The sequence below is a fragment of the Dromiciops gliroides genome, chromosome 1 (genome assembly GCF_019393635.1).
Source record: "Dromiciops gliroides isolate mDroGli1 chromosome 1, mDroGli1.pri, whole genome shotgun sequence".
Classification (NCBI taxonomy): domain Eukaryota; kingdom Metazoa; phylum Chordata; class Mammalia; order Microbiotheria; family Microbiotheriidae; genus Dromiciops; species Dromiciops gliroides.
This window is the reverse complement of record NC_057861.1, coordinates 36,928,062-36,940,113: the sequence shown is the minus strand read 5'-3', so window position 1 is coordinate 36,940,113 and position 12,052 is coordinate 36,928,062.

The following is a 12,052-nucleotide window of genomic DNA, read 5'->3' as shown; positions in this document are numbered from 1 at the left end:
AGAATGGTTTCAGAAAAAACTTGAAAAGACATACATGAATTGATACAAAGTGAACTGAGGAGAACCAGGAGAACATTGTACATAGTAATATAAATATTGTATAATACGCAACTGTGAATGACTTGGCTCTTCTTAGCAATACAACAATCAAAGACAATCCCAAAGGACTAATGATGAAAAATGTTATCCGCCTCAAAAGGAAGAACTGATGCTTTCTTAATACAAACTGAAGCATACTATTTCTTTCTTTTCCTTCCTTCCTTCCTTCCTTCCTTCCTTCCTTCCTTCCTTCCTTCCTTCCTTCCTTCCTTCCTTCCTTCCTTCCTTCCTTCCTTCTTTTCTTCCTTCCTTCCTGCCTTCCTGCCTTCCTTCCTTTAATCTCCTTGCACAAAATGATTAATATGGAAATGTTTTACACGATTGCATATGTATAACCTATATCAGATTGCTTGCCCTCTTATAGAGGGAGGTGGGGGGAAAGAATTTGGAACTTAAAACATGAAAAAAAAATGTTAAAATAGTTTTTACATGTAATTGAGAGGAAAATAAGGTATTATTTTTAAAATGCCCAGTGTTTGACATATTATAGATGTTATATAAATGCCTATTCCCTCCCTCCTCTTGCATATGTGACTAGCCTATTCTTGCTTCCCCATCTGGATACTGCTGTCCCTGAGAGGTAATGGATGGAGAGATAGCTTCCCAAATTCTCTAATCCCATTAAGGCTCATATTATCCTCCTCCAAACAACAGGGAGAGGGGAGAAAGATCAAGGCTAAGGCTAAAGTGCTCTACTTTCCCCTCCCCATTCTAATTCCTTCTTAGGGCCTTCGCCAGAACTATTCCCTCTTTAACAATCCCTCACTTGAATCTCTCCAGTTTGAATTGTCTCATTAGTTTAGAGATGACACACTATGCATTATCAAGTTGCCTCAGCTAATCCAATCATACTCTTTGCATCATTTCTCCAAGTAATGAAAGAAATCTTTTTTCACATTTAATTTAAAACCTATTGTTGATTAATTTTACAGAGAAGTATTCTCTTTTGATTAAGGTATTGGGGTTTTACAAACTGACACTTAGTTCGATGGGATGTGGTGATTTCAAATTACTCAGGCACTCCCCATCCTTAGATATAGAAAGTGCTCTATAAATAATAAGATAGTCTATAAATATCAGTTATCATTTCTATAAGACTTTGAAAGGCAGCATAGAGTAATGGCAAAAGTCCTGGATGTGTCATCAAGAGGACCTGGATTCAAATCCTGCCCCTCTTATGAGTAGTTTGATGCTGGGCAAGTCACTTGATTTCTCTTGATTTCCATTTCCTGATAAGTGAAATGAAATGAGTTAGGTTCAAAGACTTCTAGGATCCCTTGTATAGCTAGGTCTATGTTATGATCCACTTAGCTGGTTTCAAATCCAAGCTCTGCTGCTTCCTACTTGTTCATGTGACCTTGGGCAAGCCATCCAAACTCTCTGAGCCTTAGCTTTGTCATTTATAAAATGAGATTGTCAGACCTGATGACATTTCAGTCCTTTCTAGATCTAAATTGATGGTCTTATGATGCTATTCCATGCTGACCAACTAAAGATGATCATAAATTAGTGAAAATGTATTTGGCCCAGTTTGCATTTATTATCCCATTTCTCAGTTAGTCAACAAATATTTATTAAGTGCTCCAGGCACTTAATGTTTTAATGTTCCAGACAAATACAAAAAGAAAGGCAGTCTCCAACCTCTAGGAGCTTATAGTGTAGTGGGGTAGCAAGGTGGCTCAGTGGATAGAACAATAGGTCTATCCACAGGAAGACTTGAGTTCAAATTTGGTCTCAGCCACTTATGACCTGTGTGACCCTGGAAAGTCATTTAACCTCTATTTGCTTCAGTTTACTTATGTGTTAAATGGGGATATTAATGGCATCTACCTTCCAGGGTTGCTGTTTGGTTTCTCTCTGTCTCTCTCTGTCTCTGTCTCTGTCTGACTCTCTCACATAAAGATCCTCCCCTTTCTCTCTCTGTAACTTTGCCTCCCTTTTTCTCTGGCTCTCCTTTTTTCCCTGGTGGATCTTTTTCTTCTCTGCTAGCTTTCTACAGGAGATTCTATTGGTCTAAGGCTAGGTATTGATTGGAAATTCATTCCCATCTGTTTTTCAGGAATACTTGCATGATTCATATCTTTAAGGTTATTGTTGGGAGTTATGCTCTCAATGTGGTCTGGCCTTGTATATTCATTATAGAGCTAGGTATTTTCCTAGTGGTCCACATACTTCACAGTCTCTGTTAAACACATCTTTTGAACACAATTGCATATTTACTTAAGAGGTTTTAGCCTGCCAGGCTCTGTTTGGTCCTTTGCCAAAAGATTTCAAAGTTGAACCAGATTTGGGGTATTGTAGTCTGATAAAAAATAGTTTCTGGTAAGATGTGTGCAAGAGTTTATTGAAGATTTCCTCTTTTGGCCCCTGTATCGCATTCTTGGTGGATGGATTTGGTTATTATCTCCCTGAAAGTCCATATGCTCTAATGCTCATAAAACTGTCATGTGGAAGAGGCATTAGCCTGGGTCTGCTTGTCCCCATTGGGCAGAACTAGGAAGATTGGGTAAAAGTGGAAAAGAAGTCAATTCAGGCTTGATGTCAGGCAGAACTTCTCAATAATTGGAGTCATCCAAAAGGGCCCAGGAGTACCTTGGGTGACAGTGGGCTTTCCCTCACTAGTGTCTCCAAGAAAAGGTGGGGTAATGACTCCCAGAGAATATTTAGACAAGACTCTTTTTGGGATCATGTCTGGATTAGATAATCCTTCAGGTCATTATCAATACATAAATTCTGTGATTTATGGCAGTTAAGAAAAGAAAAGTGGGTTGTCTCATTAACAATACTGGACCTAAATATGGTAATAACCAGACTGTGGCTATGTTGTGTCTCACCCCATTAAGAGGCTCACTAGGGAGCTTCAGTATCCAGCATTGTCCAAAGGAATATATCCTAGGTAATCAGTTTTCCTTAACTTTCATCTCCTATCCTGGCTACCCAATCTATGTTATTGATACCATTAGCAGGGGAAAGGAAATTAAGGTGATAAGTAACAATAGCTGACCGTTATTCAAAGGACTTTATGTATATTATCTCATTTGAGCCTCATAACTATACTATGGAGCATGTGTTATTATTATTCCCGTTTTTGAGAGGATGAAACTGAGGCTCAGAAAAGTCAAGTGACTTGGCCTACACATATACCTACTATGTCATATGCCTACGATATCATACACTTACTATTAAATGCTGAAGGTAATATTTGATTGAAGGTCTCTCCTGACTCAAGTTTGGCCCTCGTTTGAACTTTATTTATGGCAGGAATCCTTAATCATTTTTGTGTTATGGACTCCTTGGGCAGTCTGATGAAGCTGTGGACTCCTGCTTAGAATACTATTTTTTTATGTTTTTTTTTTTGGTTGTTGTTGTTTTTGTTTTGGTGAGGCAATTGCCCAGGGTCACACAGATAGTAAGGGGTAAGTGTCTGAGGCCGGATTTGAACTCAGGTCCTCCTGAATCCAGGGCCGGTGCTTTATCCACTGTGCCACCTAGCTGCCCCCTAGAATACTATTTTTAAATGCACAAAATAAATAAAATACAAAGGAAACCAATTTAGCTGTAAGTTCCTCAGAGTCAGGGACTGTCTTGTCTTTCTTAGTATCCCTAGAAATTAGCTACATTGTTCAAATGCTAAATGCACTTTTGCCTAAAAGACTATTTTACTGAGAATTTACTCATGCAAGGCAGGAGCTCACATGGTGGTCAGAAGAAGGGATATAAGGACATTCTCAAGTTTCCTCTGAAGAACTTTGCAATTGATTGTGTGACATGGGAGACTGGCACAAGACTACCCAGCATGATGTGCCCACATCAAAGAAAGCACTGTGCTCTGCAAGTGAAGCAGAATTGCAGTAACTTAAAAGAAATGTGAAATGCACAAATTTAGAGACCTCCATTCCAAATGTTCATATAGACTATGTGTGCCCAACCTGTGGCAGTGCCTTCTGGGCTCATATTGGTCTGCTCAGCCACAGCTGCACACACTGTATCTTGACTCCAACAGAGTGATGTCATTTTGGTCTTCTTTGCAAATGATGAATAATACCCAATCAAGCACTTAGCAAATTGCCTGGCCCATAGTAGGTGCTTAATAAATGATTATTGACTGCCAACTGGTAAAGATGTATTTCTTTTCCCCTTCCAACTTCATGGTTCCCCTGAAATCCATACACAGATTTATTGGGAGACCATGGATGGAAGACCCCTACTGTAGAGCCTACCGGGAACATAATCATTCTCCTTCCCTACCACTGCTCTGCTTTTAATAACAGGAATCATAGAGACAAGCTCAGAGTCCTAAGGATCAATGTTACCAATGGAAGGATCCTTTCTCCAAATTAGAAAACTCACTCTCTTTGGGAATTCCTTTTGGAATCTTAAATCAAGAAACATCTTTGAGTCCCTACATCCTAAAGGGATCATAGTACAGTGACATTTGACTTATCTGGAGGTTATCTATGTGGCAACTTCAGCTACACAGGACAGACCCAAAACAAGTAGAAAGAAAAATAAAGTGATTTTCTGAGTTTCTGAAAAGGATACTCCAAAGGTCATGCACTTTATTCAAAAGAGAACTGAGAGGAGAATGACTCCATCTCAATAATTTTCTAGAACTCAGGAGTGAAGTGTCAAAGACTCTTTTATTTCTTTCTCACAAGAAAGGGTACCGACTGCGAGCAGTGATTCAATATTGCAGCAAGTGAGTACAAAGAATGGGAGCACACAGCCTTTTTTTATCCTATCCCCCAGCACATGTTAAGTCCCTCCCTCGTTCACCATTGGCCGGTTACTAGAGAGTTATAATATGGTCCCGGAATTTAACTAATCAAAAGGCACATTTAGAAAACCTCCTTACATAATTATAAAATGTCTTAATATCCAATCAATTTAGAGTATTTCTAAATCCCTTGGTTTTGCATATCCTCCTTCCATCTAAATCCTCCTCCACTGGGATTGTCTCATGTTACCATGTCTTATCCTGACATTATCTGGAGGAAGTTACACTTTACCCAAATTCTAGTCTCTGAACATAAATCTCTTCCTTTCTGAGAGGAGTCCAGAGCCTATTCTCACAAGAGTCTTTCAGGTTCTTACTGAGAATCTGCTAATTGTTTTTTGTTGTTTGGTTTTGTTTTGTTATTATGGTTTTGTTTTTAAATCCACAGTTCGCACAAGTCTAACTATGGTTACATAGATCTTGGCTGATTAAAAGTAATAAATGGGGCTAAAGGCAGTAAGGGAGCTTTTGAAGTCATTCATACTGATAGTGGTGGGAAATTATGTCTTCCAGTTTAATATAAATGGAGAGAGAGAAAATTATCTCAAAAGAGAGAATCGATGGGAGGAAGTTGCAAAGACTCCAATTCTGGGCTAAATGTCATGAAGAACTTCCTTATGATTAGTTGTCCAAAAATACAGTGAGTTAACTTCAGAATTATGGTTTCCCTCTCCTTGGAAGTCTTTTAAGTAGAATATTAGTAACTATTTGTTTGGTATATCAGAGTGGGGATTGCTCTTATGTATGGGTTGGACCAGATGGCTTCTGAGGTCCCTTCTTAACTGTCACATTCTGTGCTTCTATGATCAAAACCAAGATCAAAACTTGAAACACTCTGGGACTATTAGTGCAGGGACAAATTACGCCAAGAGCCTTAGTAGGTCCTGTTGGCATCACTGAATTCCAGTACAGAATAAAAACTACTACTATTGATAATGATTCAAATGCATCAAGAAAATTTTAAATTAAATCCAGGCTTTCTCCCCCTAAAATCATCAGGAAAGAGTGGTTCATTTAAGAAAGACTTTCATTCAAAATAAGAATTTTTTAAAGTAAAAAAATCATTTTGGAAATTTAGGGGTAAACCTCAATTATCTGGAAATTTCACTTAGGTGGAGTCTTACCCACTGTTGATGCTGAGTACATGAAGTGTTCATAGAAGTCCTCCTTGATGGATTAGTTTAGATTTTCTTTTTCTTTTCTTTTTAACCTGGCAGCTCAGAGAACATGTATTTGCTGTACTCTGGCTCAGGGTCAGTCCTGATTATGCCCTGAGGTTGCATGTGCCCCAGGCAAAGGGAACATTTATGCCTTTAAGCTAAAACATTTTTGGTGTCCCTAGGACCACCTGATTTCACAGTTCTGGTCTGGCTTAGAAATATTTTAAACAAAACCCAAATTCATTACATTTCAGAGGCAAGCTTCTTTCTTGGCATGCCCTCACTGAGTATTCACAATGTTTTTCTTCATGAGAGAAAGCATAGTTATGGGATTAATTGATAGGTGAAAGGCTGGATCCCTGTTTTGCTTGTTGGAAAATACTGTGATCCTGTTAATGTGGATCCCCTGGGGCATACTATAATGATCTATCTGCTGATCAAAAGCCAGTGGTATGTTGGGACCAGCTGGGAAAGGGAGAGTTGATTGTTAAACTTACTGTGTGAGCACGTGCACCTTGGGATTTGGCCACCGATACAAATCCAGCTTGATTAATTATTTTGTTGATTATATAGACTTTTAAAAATTTTAATAATGGAAATTAAACTTAAAAGGGTTTGCTGAGTCCAGTTTTTTTTCCTGGAGAGATGGTTGTAAACCATTTACCTGCACACCCCTGTCTAGAGCAAAGCTTCTTAAACTTTTTGTTGAGACCCTATGTGGGGTCACACAAATGTGGGGGTTTCAGAAAATTTGGCAATAGTATAAGGTTATGTATATCTATTTTATATACCTATGTACCCAGGGTAAAAATTCTTGGGCGAAAAGGGGGTGCAAGTGGAAAAAAGTTTAAGAAGCCCTGGTCTAGAGCACTGGACTCAAAGTCACAAAGATCAAAATTGACTCCTGTCTCTGACATACACTAACTTTGTGAGCCTGGACAAGTCACTTAACCTTTCTGGTCCTCCGTTTTGTCATCTGTAAAATGAGAGATTCAATAACCTCTGAGGTCTCTTAAAACTCTAAATCTATTGGCGGCTAGGTGGCGCAGTGGATAAAGCACCAGCCCTGGATTCAGGAGTACCTGAGTTCAAATTCGGCCTCAGACACTTGACACTTACTAGCTGTGTGACCCTGGGCAAGTCACTTAACCTTTCTGGTCCTCCATTTCCTCATCTGTAAAATGAGAGATTCAATAGCCTCTGAAGTCTCTTAAAACTCTAAATCTATGATTCTTTGGTGGTATGACTATTCATGCAAATACCTGAAAATTACAATGAATGAATAGACCCATCAGCCTTTCCAAAGCCTGCCTAACTACCTGCAAGTTGTCTTTGCTATTATAACAATTGACATTTATACATGTAATAGTATGCCCAGGTGAGAAGTCAGAAGAGCTGCAGCCTCTAAAAAATGAAAAGACAGACATTGAGATGTCAAAGGAAAGGCCTTCATATGCAAAATGAGCATTCTATACCTTAGAAATTATTGTAGCCTTGAATAGCTCAATTACTTATGAAGAGGGTACAAATACAAGGAATTTGTCTCTAAGCTACATTCCTACTTTTGTCCCTAACTTCACATCTGCATAATACCCCAATAGTATCTGGGAAATATAACTGGGTAAAGTAGGAATTAGTTATCATTAACTAAGGAAGAGTCCCTGGTTGAATGAAGTATCCCTAAAGCAGAAAGAATTGACAAACTGGAAAGGAGAAACTTTTCCTATCTCTTGATTGGACATAATAAACTTCAGAACCGAAGCTGTGAAGATCCAAGGAAGAGAGACTTTTGACAACTCTAACCTAAAGGTCATTTATTTTTTTAAATTTTGGTGTCATGCATAATCTTGGGAAACCTAAGGACTCCTTAGAATGTTGTTGTTGTTGTTTAACTAACTGAAGAAAATGGTAAATTTCAGAGATTAGCAAAAATAAAGATATTTTTCTTCATTCAAGTTCCTAGATTCTCTGAAATATATTTATGAAATTGGGGTGGGGTATGTACCTCAGGTTAAGAACCTCTGACGTGGACAAAAATTCTCACTAACACTACAACTAAAAAGAGCACTGTAACACACTGTAGCTAAAGAGAGGGTAGTACTACTCAGCCAAGCTAGTAGCTAATGGGAATGAAAGTCTGCAGCTGCCCATCAAGAAATAAGTCCAAGGATTCTGGCAGAGATAATAGTACCTGAGAATATCACAGTGGCTAAGAGTTAAGTATGGGGAACAATTTTAATTGGGGAGTGTTAGCTAAGCTGCTCGCCGCAATGTTGGGGCAAGGAAGGAGACCAGCAGCCTCCCTCAAAATAGAACAGGATTTATTTTAACAAGAATGAACATAAAAAAAAAGACAAACAGGATCAGTAGGATCAAGGGAAAGGAAATAAAATGGGAAAATGGAAATTATACAACCTGAAAAATACCACCGCCCAGGAATCAGCTGAGAATAACAGCAGAGCTCCTGTTGCCTTCCAGCTTCCAGCTGGAATGGAGAATTCTTCCCGTTCCCAGAAACCCCACATAGCCCCCAACCAATTGTCTGGCCACTCTGTCAGTCACATGACTGCCCTCACTAGGCTTCCAATCATTATAATTTTTCCAGGCCCATGTAGGCATCGGTGAGTGGTGATGATGTGAGGTGCCAGTGCCATGGCAACAGCTACAACCAGTGGGTGAAGCACCATGCGGTTTGCAGAGCCCTAGGCCAGTATATGTGGAGGCATAAAAACCTCAAATAACAATTAATTCTTTATATATGCCTGGCCCAGCCTGGTAGAATCTATCTATTGGAGCTTGCATGTGCCAGTCCAGCAAAAGATGTTAAGTGAGTTAGTGACTGGACTGTGTCAGGACAATTTCAGGCATTCCCAGTGGCCAAGCAACTTGGGCAGTCCAGTGCAGAAATAGTCAAGCCTAGTGAGGAGCCAGTTTAGAAGTTGAGTGACCTGCCTGACCAAGCCCAGCTAAAGTTTAACCCAGATACTTTTCTCTAGGAAGATCAGACCTGGCTGAGCCAACTATCCCATGGGGACACTGTGCCCTTTGGGCTGAGGAGCCACCCCAGTTCAGTAGCTGGACGACTTGTACATCACCAATATCTCATGAAGAAAAGTAAGCTTCATGAAAATTCTTCAGAGAAAGGATGTTAAGGTCCTGTGGTTCCAGAATTATGAGTTGTTTTAATTCTATGTTTTCTCTGCATATGTGTTTTACTATCATTGTATTTTTAATTAATGCTCATTATTCTTCCCAATAGACTCTGTCTGTGCTTTGGGGAAAATATAACACTTATGGAGGGGAGAGAACGGCTAGGTGATGCAGTGGATAGAGTCATAGCAGCTGCACACCTTGAGATGCATACTGCCTTTCTAGTGCATGTTGGGGAGTAAGTCCAAAGGAAATTCTATATACAGTGAATCACAAATCTAGAGATGGAAGGGACCATAGAGAAAAGTAGCAATTGATTTTATTTTTTATGGAAAAGGATTATGGACCAAATCCTTAATGTGTCAAAAGTATATTGGGAGTATACTTTGGGAGTTTTTTGCCTGGAGCACAAAAGATTGGAGACAGGAGGAGATTGTCTATGATAACTGTCCTCAAGATAGAAAGGCTTTTAGATGGAAGAGGAATTAGACTTGTTCTCTTTGGTCCCAGAGGGTAGGACAAAGAGCCCTAGAGAGAAGTTGCAATGGGGCAAATTAAAGATTGACTTCAGGAAAAAACTTTCCTATGAGAGCTATCCATCAGTAGAATGAGATGCCTTGGGTGAGATGCTCCAGTGATGGGGTCTCAATCATTGGATGTTTTCAAACAGAGACTAAATTACTACTTCTTGAATATTATGCTACTCAATATAAGTTAGCAGAAAGAAAAAGAACAGAACACCTAGCTGCTCTTGTTGAATTCAAGCCAGCAGACCCTAATGAATTAAACTTTGTGTACTGAAAGAATGACGGACATAATTGAAGGGCTGCTGTTAATGTCATTTGAAAACTTTTGGAAAATGGGTGTGGTACCACAAGATGGAAGAAGGGAAACTGCTATCCTGATTTTCAAAAAAGGGAAGAGAACAGAGTCTACAAATGATGGGTCTGTGACCTTGCTGATTCAGGAGAAAGTTCTAGAACAGATCATTAAACACATGATTGGTAAATACCTAGAAGGGAAAGTGGTGATTACAAAGAGCCACCATGCTACATGTGGGATTCTAGGTGGCACAGTGGATAAAGCACCAGCCCTGAATTCAGGAGGACTTCAATTCAAATCCAGCCTCAGACACTTGACATGTACTAGCTGTGTGACCCTGGGCAAGTCACTTAATCCTCATTGCCCCACAAAAAAAGGAGCAGAGCCATTCTACATTAACCTCATTTTCTATTTCTTGGCATAATAATTAAGCTATTATATGGTGGTGAATGATGTGAACACATTTTACCCAGACTTAAACTAGGTTTTTGATAAAGTGTCTCATACTATTCCTATGGGTAAAATGGATGGATGTGAAATTGAAGGTAATGCAATTGCATGGACTCATAACTGGTTGAATAACAGTACTCAAAGTTATTAATGTTTAGTATCATCTTAGAAGAATTTTTCCAGAGGACTATCCTAGGCATCTGTGATTGACCCTGTATTGTTTAACTTTTTATCAATGACTTGGAGAAAGCCATAAGTGACAGGCTCTAATTTGCAAATGTCACAAAGTTGGGAGGGATAACTAACACACTGAATGAAAAAAAAAATCAGTTAAGAAAGAACTTAATGGGTGAGGATTAGACCATGTAAGTAAGATGAAACTCACTAGGGATAGATGCAAAGAATTACACTTGGGTACAAAAATAACTTTCACAAGTATATGATGGGGAAGGAATGGTCAGAGATCAGTTGTTCCAAAAAGATCTGGGGGTACGAGTGGACAAGAATTTAATATGATGTTTTACATGATTGTACATATATAACCTGTGTCAAATTGCTTACCACCTTAGGGAGGAAAAGAGGAAGAAAATTTGGAACTCACAGTTTTTTTTAATAAAAATTGAATGTTAAAATTGTCTTTACATATAATTGGAAAAAATAAAATCTAAAAGGAAAAAAAAAAAGAAATCAATATGAGTGATCAGTGTGATGTGACAGCCAAAAAGCAGATCCAATCTTGGGCCATATTGAGTAGGGTCCAAGGGAATAAGGAGGAAATGATCTCACTATACTCTTCCTTCATCAGAGTACCTCTAGATGTGTTTACTTAGTTCTGGGCACCACAATTTAAGAAGAGAATTGATAGGGGCAGCTAGGTGGTGCAGTGGATAGAGCACCGGACCTGGAGTCAGGAGTACCTGAGTTCAAATCCAGCCTCAGACACTTAACACTTAATAGCTTTGTGACCCTGGGCAAGTCACTTAACCCCAATTGCCTCACTTAAAAAAAAAAAAAGAAGATGGGAATTGATAAGCTTGAGGATGTCCAGATCAGGGCACCCAAGATGGGAAAGATCTTGAGTCCATGCCATTATAAGAATCAGTTGAAATAATGAAGAATGTTTAGCCTATAGAAGAGAAGATTAAGTTGGTAGAATGATAGTTGTTTTCAATATCTGAAGGGATGCCAGGGAGAAGAGGGGTTATTCTTGTTCCATTTGATCCCAGATAACAAAATGGAAAATTGATGAATTTAGGCTTGATATCAGAAAAAAAAATTCCACCAATCGGTGCTGTCCAAAAATGAAATGGGCTACCTTGACAGATAAGTGTTTCCTCTTCCTTGGACTTCAAGTGGATAATCATTTGTTTGGTGTCTTACACTGAGGTTTCTTTTCATATATGGGTTGGTCCAATTGACTGCTGACACTTTAAGATCTTCAAAGCACTTTGAATATGTCATATCATTTATGATTCTTTTGTCCTCTGTTCTAGTGGGTATTGCTTTTGAGTTCTGGTTCAGAAACGTTGGCTTCTAAGGTCCCTCACAACTCTAAAATTCTGTAATTCTTTGATCCTATGAGAATTCATGTCGA